This window comes from Ochotona princeps, chromosome 2 (assembly GCF_030435755.1).
Source record: "Ochotona princeps isolate mOchPri1 chromosome 2, mOchPri1.hap1, whole genome shotgun sequence".
NCBI classification, from domain to species: Eukaryota; Metazoa; Chordata; class Mammalia; order Lagomorpha; family Ochotonidae; genus Ochotona; species Ochotona princeps.
In genome coordinates, this window is record NC_080833.1 from 66,944,098 (window position 1) to 66,959,277 (window position 15,180).

Consider the following 15,180-nt stretch of genomic DNA (forward strand, 5'->3'; position numbering starts at 1 on the left):
GGCTGCTGTCTGAAGGCCAGAGAAAGTTTGCACAGGGAATCATAAAAGATGAAGCCTTGATCGCAGATTTGACTCGGGAACTGTGACATACAAATCTGTGTTGTTTAAACAGCTGAGTTTTGGCATTTTATTACAGTAACCTAAGGAGAATATAACAATACATTTTGAAGATTTTTTTTTTAAATTTTATAGGGGACATTTCTTAAAGAAACAAGGTCTGTGCCCTGACTGGAAATTATCTTTACTCTATCACCATTTTCTACATTTACCGTTTTGTTGTTTGTTGCTGCCAAAAATGTTCATCTTGATTTTCCTGTTTGCACTCTAATGGGTCATCAACTTTCCATTGTATTTCTCAGTAGCTGTAGCCCGGGGATCCCTCGTCTAATACCCAGGGCTCCTCTTCCTGCTCTATCCTGAAGATCGTTTCTGGCTTTCTAATGCAACACCCTATGGAGACAAGATTGCTGTCATTTCCTAGGATCCCATCTCTGTACAGTATGTGCTGAGCAAGCTTCAGTGGATGCCAATCTTCTGGGTGAAGTCCATGCATACATCCTTGAATGACACTTATTCCTGGGATTTGTTAATTTTCTGCTCATCGTGGAGGTGAGAGAGCTTCCTGTTGATAGCTTTGTCCCAGACCTTCCACTGGCTCACAGACTTCGCCCGCTTCAATATGGTGTGTCATGACCTCTGCAAGGACCACAAGGCTGGAAATCCTTTCCCAAGGGGAACTGGAGGCTGTGGAAAAACAAGCAGGGTGGAGGAGGGGAGGTGCACATGTGCAGAGGGGGTGGCACAGCGCTATTGAGGGCAGCCTGATTATACATTTAAAAACAAAGAAAAGAACTGTGTATGAATTTAAAGAGCTATGTGTGTAAACATCTCTGTATGTGCACGTGTTTATGAAACCATCATCCACGAAGTTACAAGTCTGTGATGTTAAACATGGCATAGTGTTTCAGTTTGTATAACATTGTAACATTAGCTGTCTGGCTCCACTTCTGACACAAAGTGACAATAGGGAGGAGGACATTGTTCAGAACTTAAATGAAATGTTAAAGATTATGGTAACAGAATGCTTTTGAAACAAAATATTGAAAATTTGGACATATGTAAGTTCTTGACAATTTTCAGAAGCACCCTTTGAAAGAGAATATAGTATCAGCATTCCTAAATCAAAATTAGGAAATGTTAGCTATATTGAACTATTTTCTGTTGTGACAAAATATCTGAGGCTGGTCAGTTTGTATTCAAAAAGAGATTTATTTAATCAGAGTTCTGGAGATTTAAGAGGAAGCCCTTAGAGATTCTCAGTTTTGCTGAAATCTTTCTGGCTATTTCACAGAGTAGAAAGTATTGTGCTAAAAGTGAATGAAAGAAATCCAATGAAAAGACAGAATATTTTGTAGATTTTTTTTTCATGTAACAATCTCTTTTCCAGAAAATATCCAGAATCCTAGAACTATTTAAGCTCTTCTAAAGATCATGCCCCAATTATCTACTATCTCCCACGAGGCCACACTTCTTACAGAGTCCATGACTTATAAACAAAGCCATACAGGACACTTTCACGTACCATAGCACTAATATTAATAAAGTTATGTATGTTTATGAAATAATTATTTTTGTACTGGCAAATATAAATTTATGTAAGTAGTATCGCATTAATATGTACTCTTGTAAAATCATTTTTTAAGTTACTATTACCTAATCGGAACTTATCATGTCTACATTCAATAGTCTTTGAAAGTGATGTAGATTATAACATAAGAATATGTGTTTAATTATTAACTTCTATGTTATTTTCATCTTTAATACATTAGGATTTTTTTGGTTTGATTACAGGAAAGATTAGCAGTAAATATATATTGATATATATTGTTATTGGGTGTTAGGGCAACTTTCTGGAAATACTTATAAAAACATTTCAGGGTATGAATACCTTTTCATCTTTAATAAGTTACCAAATTCTAATATGCAGGTCTTCACGATTAATACATTGGAATTATTCATGGAATTAGAAGCCTATATCAGCCTTTGGTTCTGTCCCTTATGTTAAAATTATTTGCAGCTTTTTGTCAAAAAATATATGCATTGTTATATTTCTTAACTTATGAAAGCACAAAGAAAAAGTGGTACACACACGTGCATATATTCATTCAATGGAATGCTATCTGGGAAAAAATAATGCAATTTTGTCATTGGCAACAGCACAGAGTAGATTGGAGGTTATTATGTTAAGTGAAATGAGGTAAGTACAGAAATGTAGATATTATTACAGCGTTTCACTCCACTGGAATCTTTTTTAAAAATGTGATTTGATCGGTGTGATAATAATGTGCTTACCACCGCTTGGGGACAGTAAAATCATGGGAGGGATGAGGAAATGGTTAATAGGAACTATGTTAGATAGAAGTTACAGTGTTCGAGGTAGAGTAACTGCATTATAACAACAAATTGTGTATTTTCTTAAAGAAGAAAAAAAAAACATTAAAAGGCCCATTACAACAGCCCAGTGACCAAATTTTCACCTTGCATGCACTGGGATCCCATATGGGAGCCTATCTTTGCCTGAGCTGCTCCATTTCCTCTCCAGCTCCCTGCTATTGTAGGGCTGCCTCCAGAATGTCTTACAAGCCTGGTACAATAGTGGGGAATTCTCTTTTTTTAGTTGTTTTTTTATTTAGGAAACTATTTTATTTCCCTTTCCCTTCTAAAGAATAGTGTTGCAGTGTGTAATGTTGTTCGTTGGCTGTTTTTTTTTTTTTTTTTTTTTTTAAGATCTTCAATATATCATCCCACTCTCCTCTGGCTTATTAAGGTCTGCTGAAAATCCTGTTGTTAATCTGTTTTTCCTTTAGGTATAACTAAAGATATAATGTTTTCTCTTACTATGTTTTTAAAAGTTTTCCTTGGCCTTAACTTTTGGAGGAGATAGTTTTGGTTGAGTCTGATGAAGATTCTTTGAGATTTCTCTATCAGTTACCCTAGAGAATGGGATATCCAGGGCTTTTTCTTAGTGCTGGGGGTGAGGTACCCTTGCCCCACTGGCAAGCCTGAGGGATGCTGGAGACTGTGGCATTAACAGCTGCAGCACTGGAACTGTGTGATAAGGAGTGGCTGGTCCTCAGAAACTGCTGAGAGAATGCAACTCACGAAGGAGTTTATGCCATCGATAGCTCCTGACCGTAGGCCAGGGGATGCAACGTGAACTTGGCTTGTTCTACTAGACAGCTCCAAACCATACAGTAGATTTTTCACAATAGTTATATCAGTGGGGGTAGAAATATGGACAGGTTATTCTCTAGGTCTCAGCACTGCAGATCCCAAAGACTGCATGAAAAATACTAGTGATTATTGTAGTTCTAGACTACCAGGCTTTAACAGTCACAACAAAACCCCAAGACAGGACCCAGGTTGGAAATAGTGATAACTTTCTAAAACCTAAAGACAAGGATGGGACACTCCAGATGCTGCCTGTGATGTCAATTACTCCAGAGGTTGCAATAGCAACATCAATAATGCCCAGATTAGGTAGCCTCCTGTTCTCACAAAGCATTCAATGGTGTTGCTTGAGTTTGTGCTAGGTTTCCCAGCACCACTACCTAGACCTTGCAAATGCTGCTGATGCTATGCCCAAGAAGCTGAGATCATACAGAGTGCTTAAGCATAGCTCTGGGGCCAATGTCCAGACCTCCTGCGCTGTCAGATGCAGGGGTTCTGCTCTCCACTCTGCAAGCTGCCCTGCCTCTGCCCCTTCTGGTAGCAGGGGAGGTGATTTCACTGCACGACTCCAGACTCACCTGAGTGTTGTGCCCTGTAAATAAGGAAGGGGAAACAATGTGCCTTCCCTTCTCAGAGCAAACAGTCTCTGAGACTCATTCAGTTCTCCAAGCTCCCGTTAAAGCCATGGGGAACTGAAATTCTCCTTCATTCCACAGGAAAGTGTGCACCGACTTAACCAACCTTGACTTAAGACGATGATGCCTCCCAGCCAGCAGTCAGCTGTGCCAACTGGCCAGCCACAGCAATGTGTCTGTCCTCTCTATACTCTCCCAAAGTCTCTGTCACTTCTCCACTGAAAATTTTTTGTCAGTCAGTCTCCTGGAAACAGGATTTTTTTTTCTTTCTTTTTTTTTTCCTTAATTTTCTTTCTTCTAAAGATTTATTTACTTTTATTGGAAAGCCAGATATTATATAGAGAAAGGGGGAGACAGAGTAAGATCTTCTGTCCCTTAATTTACTCCCCAAGCAACCACAATGGCTAAAGCTGAGCTAATTTGAAGCCAGGAGCCAGGAGGAGCCTCTTCTGGAGCCTCTCCCATTCAGGTACAAGGTCCCAAAACTGTGGGCCATTCTCAACTGCTTTCCCAGGCCACAAGCAGGGAGCTGGATTAGAAGCAGAACCACCAGGACACAAAACAGTGCCCATATGGGATCCCAACATGTTCAAGGCAAGGACTTTGGCCACTAGGCTACTGTGCTGATCCCTTCTTGTCTTTTCTTCTGCTGCTGCTGCTGCTTCTTCTTCTTCTTCTTCTCATATCGTTTTGTGGATGAATTCAGTGTGTCCACGTACTACTCAGCTCTCTTGGATCTCCCAGACTTAATATTAGTTTGTGTGCTGTAGACACTTCACATTACCTTTTTTTAAAATAAATTTATTTATTAATTACATTGTATTATGTGACACAGTTTTATAGGTGCTGGGATTCCCCCAACCCGCTCCCCAAACCCTCCCCCCATGGTGGAGTCCTCCACCTTGTAGCATAACCACAGTTCAGGTACAGTTGAGATTCCTTCATTGCAAGCATATACCAAGCATTGGAGTCCAGCATCTTATTGTCCAGTTAAGTTCAATGGCTTCTTAAGGAGACCTTCTCTGGTCTGAAGGTAGAGCCAGCAGAGTATCATCCCGATCAACTGAAAGCTCCCAACATACCATCAACAACAATTTATAACATTATGGAAGTAATTGACATAGTCTTGAGTAACCAATATGTTAAAAATAAATGAGTGTTGGGCCCGGCAGCGTGGCCTAGTGGCTAAAGTCCTCGCCTTCAACCTGCCGGGATCCCATATGGGCGCCAGTTCTAATCCCGGCAGCTCCACTTCCCATCCAGCTCCCTGCTTGTGGCCTGGGAAAGCAGTTGAGGATGGCCCAAAGCTTTGGGACCCTGCACCCGCGTGGGAGATGCCGGAAGAGGTTCCTGGTTCCCGGCTTCAGATCGGTGCGCACCGGCCCGTTGTGGCTCACTTGGGGAGTGAAACATCGGATGGAAGATCTTTCTCTCTGTCTCTCCTCCTCTCTGTATATCCGGCTTTCCAATAATAATAAAAAATCTTTAAAAAAAACAATATATATATATATATATAAACAAAAAAAATAAATGCAAGTTCTTAACCACATTACCTTTTGATACTGCTCTTGCTGCTCCCATTGCAAGAGTAATTTATCTTGGGGCGGGGGCATCCAGGATCCAGGTGGCTGCATGCAGGCAGTGTTAATAGGGTTGGAGTGAGGCTCCTCCTGGGTGAAATACACCTCCTGCATACCAGACTATAGACAAAATGAACTGGGGACCACAGAGGGCTTATTTGAGATATATAAAATGATTTCTATGGACTTCTGCAGACCAGGTCATCATGTACCAGGCAATTGAATAAGTGAGGAAGGGTTGGATCAGATAGGAAAACCTGAATAGCATACTGAGACTAGACTGATGCATCCAGTGATAACTGAGGCAGCCAGATCAGGGGCAGTCTGAGGAGGGGTCTGAAAGGTCTTCCCTACCAGGCCATTGCACCCACCCAGGAGCTCTGGAGCCAGGTATGGAGCCACTGTTGCAAAAACGATTATACCTGCAAATACTCAGGAGAGTTAGGCCTTGTAGGAAGACAGCAGAAGGGACTTAGAGGATGTAAGACGTTACACCCACAAGCATGTATGAGGCATTACAAGCAATTTTTATGGGATGGCACATTGACACTGCTGCTAATTTTCTGTGCTGTGGTGCCAACAATCCTTTCGGGTGTTAATTCATTTCCCAGCTGCTCTAATTCCTTTTATGCTTATGTTTTGGAAAAGTAGTAGAGGATCCACTTCCCACATGGGAAAAAGTTTCTGCTCCCAGCTGCATATCAGCTCAGCAATGGAAATGGCAGCCATCTGTTGAGTGAACCAGCAGATGGAAGACCTTCTCTGTTTCTGCATCTTTCCTCTATCTGCAAAACATGCCTCTCAAACAAACAAAAAAAAATTTTAGGAAGTAATTTCTAATCTCTGTGAGACAAAGCCACCAATGTCTCAGAACAAACAAGATCACTCTGGTAACAGGTAGAGAATCATCCCTCCGGGGCGGGGGGGTCCCCTAGAAGGACATCACGGAACCCTCTCTGTCCCCATCTCTGATGTCATACTCTGGCAGCAAGTTGCGTGTCTCCTTGCACCTTCCTCCTGCAGTCACAGTGTAAAGAGCAGGGACTTTTCCATCACCCACTTCCCCCAGTCACCGTCCTAGTCAGTGGCCCACAAGGATCTGCAAGCCCTTCACCTTGCAACAAACATTATGAAATAGATTTTAAAAGTAACCAGTTTTCACCTCATCTAATCAGGGTAGGCCTTTGTAGAAAATGTTCATTACCCTGTGACAGACATTTCTGTTTCTGATGATTGTTTTTACTATCATGTTCTGTGCTCATTCACCTCTGCTCACTTCTTTAATAGCTATTAGATGCAGGGTTCTGTCTTTTCTTGTTGCCTTATTTAGCTGTTTAGCAAGAGAAAGTGGAGTCTAAAATGTTTACCTAGACTCATGATAGGAAAAGCCTATGAAAGCACAGTGAAATTCACATATTTCCTGAATTACTTCTTTCTTTTCACTACTCCATGCTGGAAATCAGGCTGTTTTAATGTCCCAAGAATTTATCCAGGCACGTTTTTGCTTCTTTTACACTAACTGAAGCCTCAAAATGCCAAACTATTAATTTGGCCTTTTCAAAAAAGAGAATTGATTCAGATTATTTTGAGATGTCAAAATAGGAGTGTTTAGACATATTGGGTATTATTGGTCTGGAATGTGAAAGGAATATCTGGAATTATGGAACTCAGAGTTTTGTGCAGAGTTTATAGATGAATGCATGGATAAAATTCCTGAAGGCAAACATGTAAAATAGAACTGTGAAAGAAAAAAAAAAGCAAAATATGAATGGATAAAGTGGTTCTCCATTCATTTTAAAGATTTATTTATTTATTTGGAAAGGCAAATTTATAGAGAGAAGGAGACAAACCAAAAGATCTTCCATCTGCTAGTTCACTCTCCAAACGGCCATTAAGATCAAAGCTGAGTCAATTGGAATCCAGGAGCCAGAAACTTCTTCTAGGTCTCCTATGTAAATTCCCAGGATTTGGATCCATTCAGCGGCTTTCCCAGACCATACGCAGGGAGCTGAGTGGGAAGTGGAGCAGCCAGTATTCTAACTAAAGCAATGTGGGATGCCAGCACTTGCAAGCAGAAGATAAGCCAATTGAATCATCATGCCAGCCTCTAGGATCCTTGAAGAAAAATAAGAAGTGAATTTACAGCAAAAATAGAAAAAAAAAAGGTGTACCTGAAATCAAGCAAGGAAACAAACATCACAAAACAAAATGTAAAACTATTTCTTAAATTATTTATTTATTTATTTTAAAAGCAACATAACAGAACAAAGATCTTCCATCCACTGGTTCACACCTTAAGCAGATGTACAATGTGGACTGTGCCAGGCCAACGTCATGAGCATGGAACTCCATCTGGATTTCCCATGTGGATGGAAAGAGCTCAAGTGCTTGAATCATCAGCTGCTACTCATAAGAATGCATTAATAAAACCTAAATTGGAAATCCATTAGCTATCCAATATGTGATGCAAGCTTCTCAAAAAGCGGTTTCATTTGCTGCATCACAATGACCTCTCTAAACAGCAAAATTTTAGGGGGAAAAATAATCAGCATTGTCTAATAAAAATGTAGTCTTATTATTAAACTGATAGACTACACTTACACACCAAGCTAATCTTGTAATCATTTGCTTTCAAAAAATTCTTTTTAATTCATTTGGAGCCCAGCACAGATGAGTTCAATAAAATCCAAAAGATAAAATGAAAAATGGTTCCAAGAAATAATTGCAATGTTTCTTTATTGTTTTCATATTTAATATTGATCTATGGTGTTCCAATAACGACTTCTCAAGCCCACAGAGCTCACCATTGGTTATGTGTCAAAACTGATGTCAACAAACCTCCCCCATTGTAGTAATTTCTTTTATGTCTTACCAGAAGCATACAAAGTAAATACCAACACATGAATAGAGTAGATTAATGACATCCTCATTTTATCAGTGTGTCATATGCTTATAAATATAGAACCTTCAGATATTATTCATTCATTCATCTTTATTCCCTGCATTCTCCTAACAGTTAACTATAAAGAAATTGAATGCAATTTCAACATTGCAAACCTCTGTAAACATTTTGCTGTGGCAATCAAGGTGCATATTCAAGTAAATCAAATTTCCCTGCATTAGGTAAGAGTTTAAGTGCTGATTTTATGAAAGGCTATTAAGGACACATATCAGGTATGCTTAATTGTAGTGTAAAATCGATTTATCAATGAAAAGAAGTCTGCTTTTTAAACAAAAAACAAAAACATTATCTTCATGTAACTGCTCTTGTGATACAGATCTATTGTATTACAGAAATACAAATGCCTGATATAATGAGTTATCATGAAATATTTATTACACACATTCCCCCTCTATCATAATAAAATGTTTATTCCAAATTCAATATGCAAAACTCTCATATTGTGAATCAAGCTGCTGAGCAATTTATAAATTTAACACTTTTAAGAATTTTATTTAATCTTCATGTCTTTACATTCTGATTCTTTCTGATACACCTAAAAGTGCTAGCGTTTACATCCTTGTGAAATAATACACACACCTACATACGCATGTGCACACACACACAAACGCATACATATACTAGGTTAATTTACTGAAAGTGGATCATATGCTTTTGTTCAAGAAAAAAGACATAATAATCTTATACATTCCTTGGTCATTAAGAAGTTAATCATTCATAAATGTTATTTTCTTTTAAACTTTTGCTAAAACAATGCTGTGAACACTGCAATTGTTCATTTTCTACTAGCTTTAGTGACACTGTAATATAAAACATACATGTAAATTTTACAGAAGTTATTTAAGCATATTTTTGGCCCTTACTGTACATTCAATAAAAGCAGGTGTAAAGGGGCAGCACATAAATGCTAAGGCATCTCTTCTACGTAATTCTACGTCATAATGCTGACTGAGAACCATGCAGTTGGGATAAAAATAATAAGCTTTCCTAACTACTGCACTTGAAAATTAACTACGATATATCAGTTATTTTTGTTTGTGTTCACCAGATATTAAAATTACCAGATTGCTTTCAATATGCCATGATCAATAGCCATGTTTAAATTCATCATGTCAATTCTTACTTGAAATCAATTAAATGTTCAAATTGAAAAAAAATAAGTTTCAGAGGGCCCAATGAGGTGTCCAGCAGCTAAAGTCTTCACCTTGAACGTGCCAGGATCCCACATGGGTACCAGTTCTAATCCTGGCAGCCCCGCTTTCCATCCAACTCCCTGCTTGTGACCTGGGAAAGCAATTGAGGACGGTCCAAAGCCTTGGGACCCTGGACCTGCATGGGAGACCTGGAGGAAGTTCCTTGCTCCTGGCTTCAGTTCGGCTCAGCACCAGCTGTTGCGGTCACGTAGGGAGTGAATCATCGGACAGCAGATCTTCTTCTCTGTCTCTCCTCCTCAATGTTTATCTGACTTTTTAATAAGAATAAATAAATCTTTTGAAAAAGTTTCAGAAAATAAAGATCACATTTTTCACGAAAGTAATAAAATGGATCTGATTCAAACCACTTTTATCATGGCAACAAGTGGAAATTTATAACTGAAAAGCAGGGTAACCAACAGATTCAAAAATTACCTGGAAGTAAAGGGAATGCTGGTTAAACCTATGGAAGGTGCTTGGTAATGGCACATGAACTTGGTTATACATCTCCTGGATTAATGACAGAGAAGGAGGGAATAATTAAACTTAATAATTTAAGTTATACTATGCCTAAGGAGGAATAGTAGGACCTTGCTAAACCTCGATTTCATGCAAAAGAGCAAAGGCAAGCGTAGCAGTAGATTAAAGAATTTGACTAGTAATGGCCAATGATTCTTGATAGACAATTATTGTAGATTTTATTCTAAATAATATGCACTTGTGAATGGATTTTGAAGCACAAATTGCATGATAGATAATAACAATTCTGACGATCTTAACAACAATAATAATTAGTATTTTTATTGACATCTTACAGTGTGCTTGTTTCTATGGTTGGCTGCATTTTTTATCCTTGTGTCTATAAAAAAATCATGAAGCAGATACTAATATCCCCACTTTACAGAGGAAGAAATGAGGTTTGGCAAATTTATGTAACCTTTTGAATATCTTGCAAGTTCTATGTGATTGTAGATCTCAACCGGTTATTATTTTTTATTCCAATTGTGAGCTTTTTTTTTTTCACAGCTGCTGTAGACAAGACATTAAATGGTAAGACAAGTAAAAGATAACTTAGCCCATTTCCTCCTCAGTCATACAAAATTTTGGACAAGATTTTGGATTACAGTTAAAAAATCTGAGTTTTCCTAAAATAAAAATATAAATGGATAATATGAGGAAGAAAATCATGGGAGAGAAAAGAAACTTTTTTTAGTGGATAACTATCATATTCCCATAAATGATTAGGGATTTAATCATACCTTTGTAAGTGGAAAGAAATTAAGGCTGAAGAGAAGCCCAGAGAAGATCCTTGAGAAAAGTGACTTCCATGATCACCTTCTGTAGTGTAGGTTGTGTCTTCCAGAAAGAGGAGGGGAAAGCAAGCTTGGGCCGGAGGAAATGTTGGCCAGCAATGCAAGCCAGGCAAGCTCGGTGTTCAGTCCTGGGATTTAAGACAGGAAGTCATAGGGGTGCTCTTGGAGCATTCTGCCTACTATACAAGCCATATGTTTTCTGTCACAACTATTTAATTCTGCTAGCTGTACGGTGAAAGAAGCCAGAGAAAATATATAAATAAACATAAATGGCTTATTTTCAATAAAATTTTCTTTGTAAGAACAGACAGTTAACTAGATTTAGTCCTAGGGAAATGGTTTGCTAATCCCAAGCCTAGTCAAGCAATGAAAGCAGAATCGCTAGAAATTGACATTCAATACATTGTTTTTGAGATCAGCTGATTAAACCTCAGGAAAGAAAAAAATGACCCTAAGATTCATCTTATCTTTATTTGCAACGGATCCTTTTTGAGAGAAAGTGCTACAAGATGATTTTACATCCAAAGCCCTAAGTCTGGGTAAGTTTTAGCTCTGGCTGTATAGACAACTTTTTTTAAAGATGACATTTCTAAATGTTTTCCCCAGGTTCTAGGCAGTTATGGATTAAGAAACTTTGAACATTAATTGCAGAATTCATAAAATTGTATATGAAGCCATAATCTGGTTATATAATTATGAAACAAAAAGATACAAGTAATGTCAGATCCCTTGATACATATAAATATCCAAGCGCTAACTAAGATGAAGAGACTGGGAAAGACACTCATTTTTCATTGTTTTCTCATACATTTATAAGAATTATATATCTCCCACAATTCCTAAGAATATTTCATGATTTGGGGCCCGGCGGCGTGGCCTAGCGGCTAAAGTCCTCGCCTTGAACGCCCCGGGATCCCGTATGGGCGCCGGTTCTAATTCCGGCAGCTCCACTTCCCATCCAGCTCCCTGCTTGTGGCCTAGGAAAGCAGGAGAGGACGGCCCAAAGCTTTGGGACCCTGCACCTGCGTGGGAGACCTGGAAGAGGTTCCTGATTCCCGGCTTTGGATTGGTGCGCACCAGCCCGTTGCGGCTCACTTGGAGAGTGAAACATTGGATGGAAGATCTTCCTCTCTGTCTCTCCTCCTCTCTGTATATCTGACTCTGTAATAAAATAAATAAAAATCTTTAAAAAAAAGAATATTTCATGATTTAAATTTGTGCTTCTATTTTTACTGAAGTTTAAGTTCCTTCAGAACAAATACATTGGTATTTCCAACATTTTTTCTAGATTATAGGAAATAAGAGTTACAAAGAACAATGGAACAAAATATAATGTCTAGAAATTTAAGTGGCATACTTAGAGCCAACTAGTTTTGGACATACAATCTGCAGTAAACTCAGGGAGAGAGGACAATGTTTTTGAACAAGCGGGTGTGGGGGAAATTGGATCCACATGTATAAAAATGTGAATCAAAAATCCTTCCGTGAAAATTAACTCCAAGTGTATCAAAAATTAAAATTTATAACCTGATATCATAAGATTGCTACAGCAAAACTTGGAGAAACTTTGGAAGGGAAATGTGGGAATGTAAACTAGCACAACCATTATGGAATATAGTATCGAGTTTCCTCAGAGATCTGAAAATGGATCCAAGAAATTATATAGCCATCCCGGTAAGTTATCCCCCAAAATGAAGTCAGAGCATGCAAGCATTGTCGGTATCGCCATGTTTATTGCAGCTGAATTGACAATAGCTGTGCTATGGAGTTAACCAACATATCCATCAGTGGATGACTGGACAAAGAAAATGTGGCATATGTGCACTTCTGCGCAGCCCTAAGTTGGTGTGTGGGAGGGTGGGGGAAGGGGGAGAGAGGAAGAAGGGAAGGGAAGGGAAGGGAAGGGAATGTAAATCCTTTATTCTGTAGCAAAATAGATACAAATAGGAACTTTTATACATAATGAAGTAAGTCAGTCATAGAAAAACAAATAATCCTGCTTTCTCTGATTTGTGGAAACTAATACAGACAACACAAAAAAATGAGTAATGTTGACAATTTGAGATTTAATTACTGTTCACAGCTTTTACATGCACACTTGGCAAATTAGGTTTTTTTTCTATGTATTATCTGTTGAATTCTTTACATAGCAAAGTATTTAAAGTCAATTGAAATCGTGTCATTATAAAAATAAATAAATAAAACCTTTTTAAAAAAGAGAAATAAGGAAACATGTAGATAGTGGAATATATCACAGACAGCCTAAATTTGTTTTGAGAAATATGTGAAATTTACTCACCTTATATAAATAATTTTTTTAAAGATTTATTTATTTTCATTGGAAAGGTGGATATACAGAGAGGAAGATCTTCCATGCGATGGTTCACTCCCCAAGCATCCGCAACCCCTGGAGCTGAACCAATCTGAAGCCAGGAGCCAGGAACCTCCTCCAGGTCTCCCACGCAGGTGCAGGATCCCGAGGCTTTGGGCGTCCTCTCCTGCTTTCCCAGGCCACAAGCAGGGAGTTGGATGGGAAGCAGGGCCGCCGGGATTAGAACCAGAGCCCATACGGGATCCCGGTGCGTAAAAGGCGAGGACTTTAACCACTACGCTATTGTGCTGGGCCCTACATAAATAAATTGTTAATGGGAAGTGAAATTCTCAGTCTACCTTTTTAATTCAGACAACCATTTTTATTTTCTTATGGATTTCTCATAGGATAATCATAATAACCATAAAATTGGCCCAACTTTTCTTTGTATGAATAACACATATTAGCTGAGTAGGATGTAATCCCTGTAACAAAAAATAATGTGCATCTGTTATATTCCCCACATTTCTACATATCTTTCAATAGTTCTAACCACCCAAATGTCAAAGGTTTGGTACTGGCGCTTTGGTATTGCAGGCAAAGCTTGTGTGAGTCCTGGCTGTCTCACCTATGGACAGCTCCTGAATATTGTGTCTTGGAACGTGACAAAGGACATCCTGATCCCTCATTCCCTACACCCCTTGGGACACCCAGGTGGGAGACCTGGCAGAGTTTCAGGCTCCTGACATGCACCTGGCCCTACCCTGACCCTTGTGATCATTTGGGGAGTGAACCAATAGATAAAAGATATTTTCTCTGTCACTCTCTCTCTGTAACTTTCTTACAAATGAATAAATGAATTCTTCTAAAAGTCAAAGGCAATACATGTTGAAAAAGGATCTTACTTCTTTATCCAGATTCACTTTCTGACGTGAAGAAGTACAGTATACATCTTTCATTTATTTTGTGTGAGGTATTTTTGTCTGCATGTTAACATCAGTGAATACACATAGAAGTTCATTACAGTATGAGAGGAGTATGAAGAAAATGTGTGCATGATTGTCAATGACAATAAACATTACCTTGAAACCTTGACATAAAAAAGTGCTTTAGACATAAGCCTTTGCTTAAATTCTTTTTTTTAAAGATTTATTTGTTTTATTACAAAGTCAGATATACAGAAAGGAGAAGAGACAGAGAGGAAGATCTTCCATCTGATGATTCACTCCCCAAGTGAGCGCAATGGCCAGTGCTGCACCGATCCAAAGCCGGGAACCAGGAACCTCTTCCAGGTCTTCCACGCGGGTGCAGGGTCCCACTGCTCTGGGCCGTCCTCAACTGCTTTCCCAGGCCACAAGCAGGGAGCTGGATGGGAAGTGGAGCTGCCAGGATTAGAACCGGCACCCATATGGGATCCCGGGGCGTTCAAGGCAAGGAGTTAAGCTGCTAGGCCACGCCGCCGGGCCCAACCTTAGCTTAAATTCTAACATGATTTTAAAGAAGATAAATTGGATTTAGAAAATTGAAAATTTAGACTTCTGCCTTTTATATCATCAAGTACATAACTGTCAATTAAATGACCTTGAGAAATAGATGTATTCCAGATATGTCCTATATATCAAGTATATTTTAAATTCTTATTTCCCACAAACCCCAAATTTTATTTCAAAATGGAACAAATGACAAAACTTCATACTTTCTCCAACAGAAGTTCAAAAGCCTGAATTTAAATAAAAGAGAATACAGAATTGACTTTTAATTTATCAAAATCTTGGTCAGCGTAAATGTTCTCTGAAACATTGTAAAAATATAGCTTTCCTGGGTCAACTTCAGATAGCTTTTTTTTTTTTTTTTTTTTTTTTGCAGGACTTAGAAAACCTGAATAAATTACTAAGTGAAAAGAAAGGTAATTTTGACAACTAAAATCCGCATTCCCATTTTGAAACATAATGGTG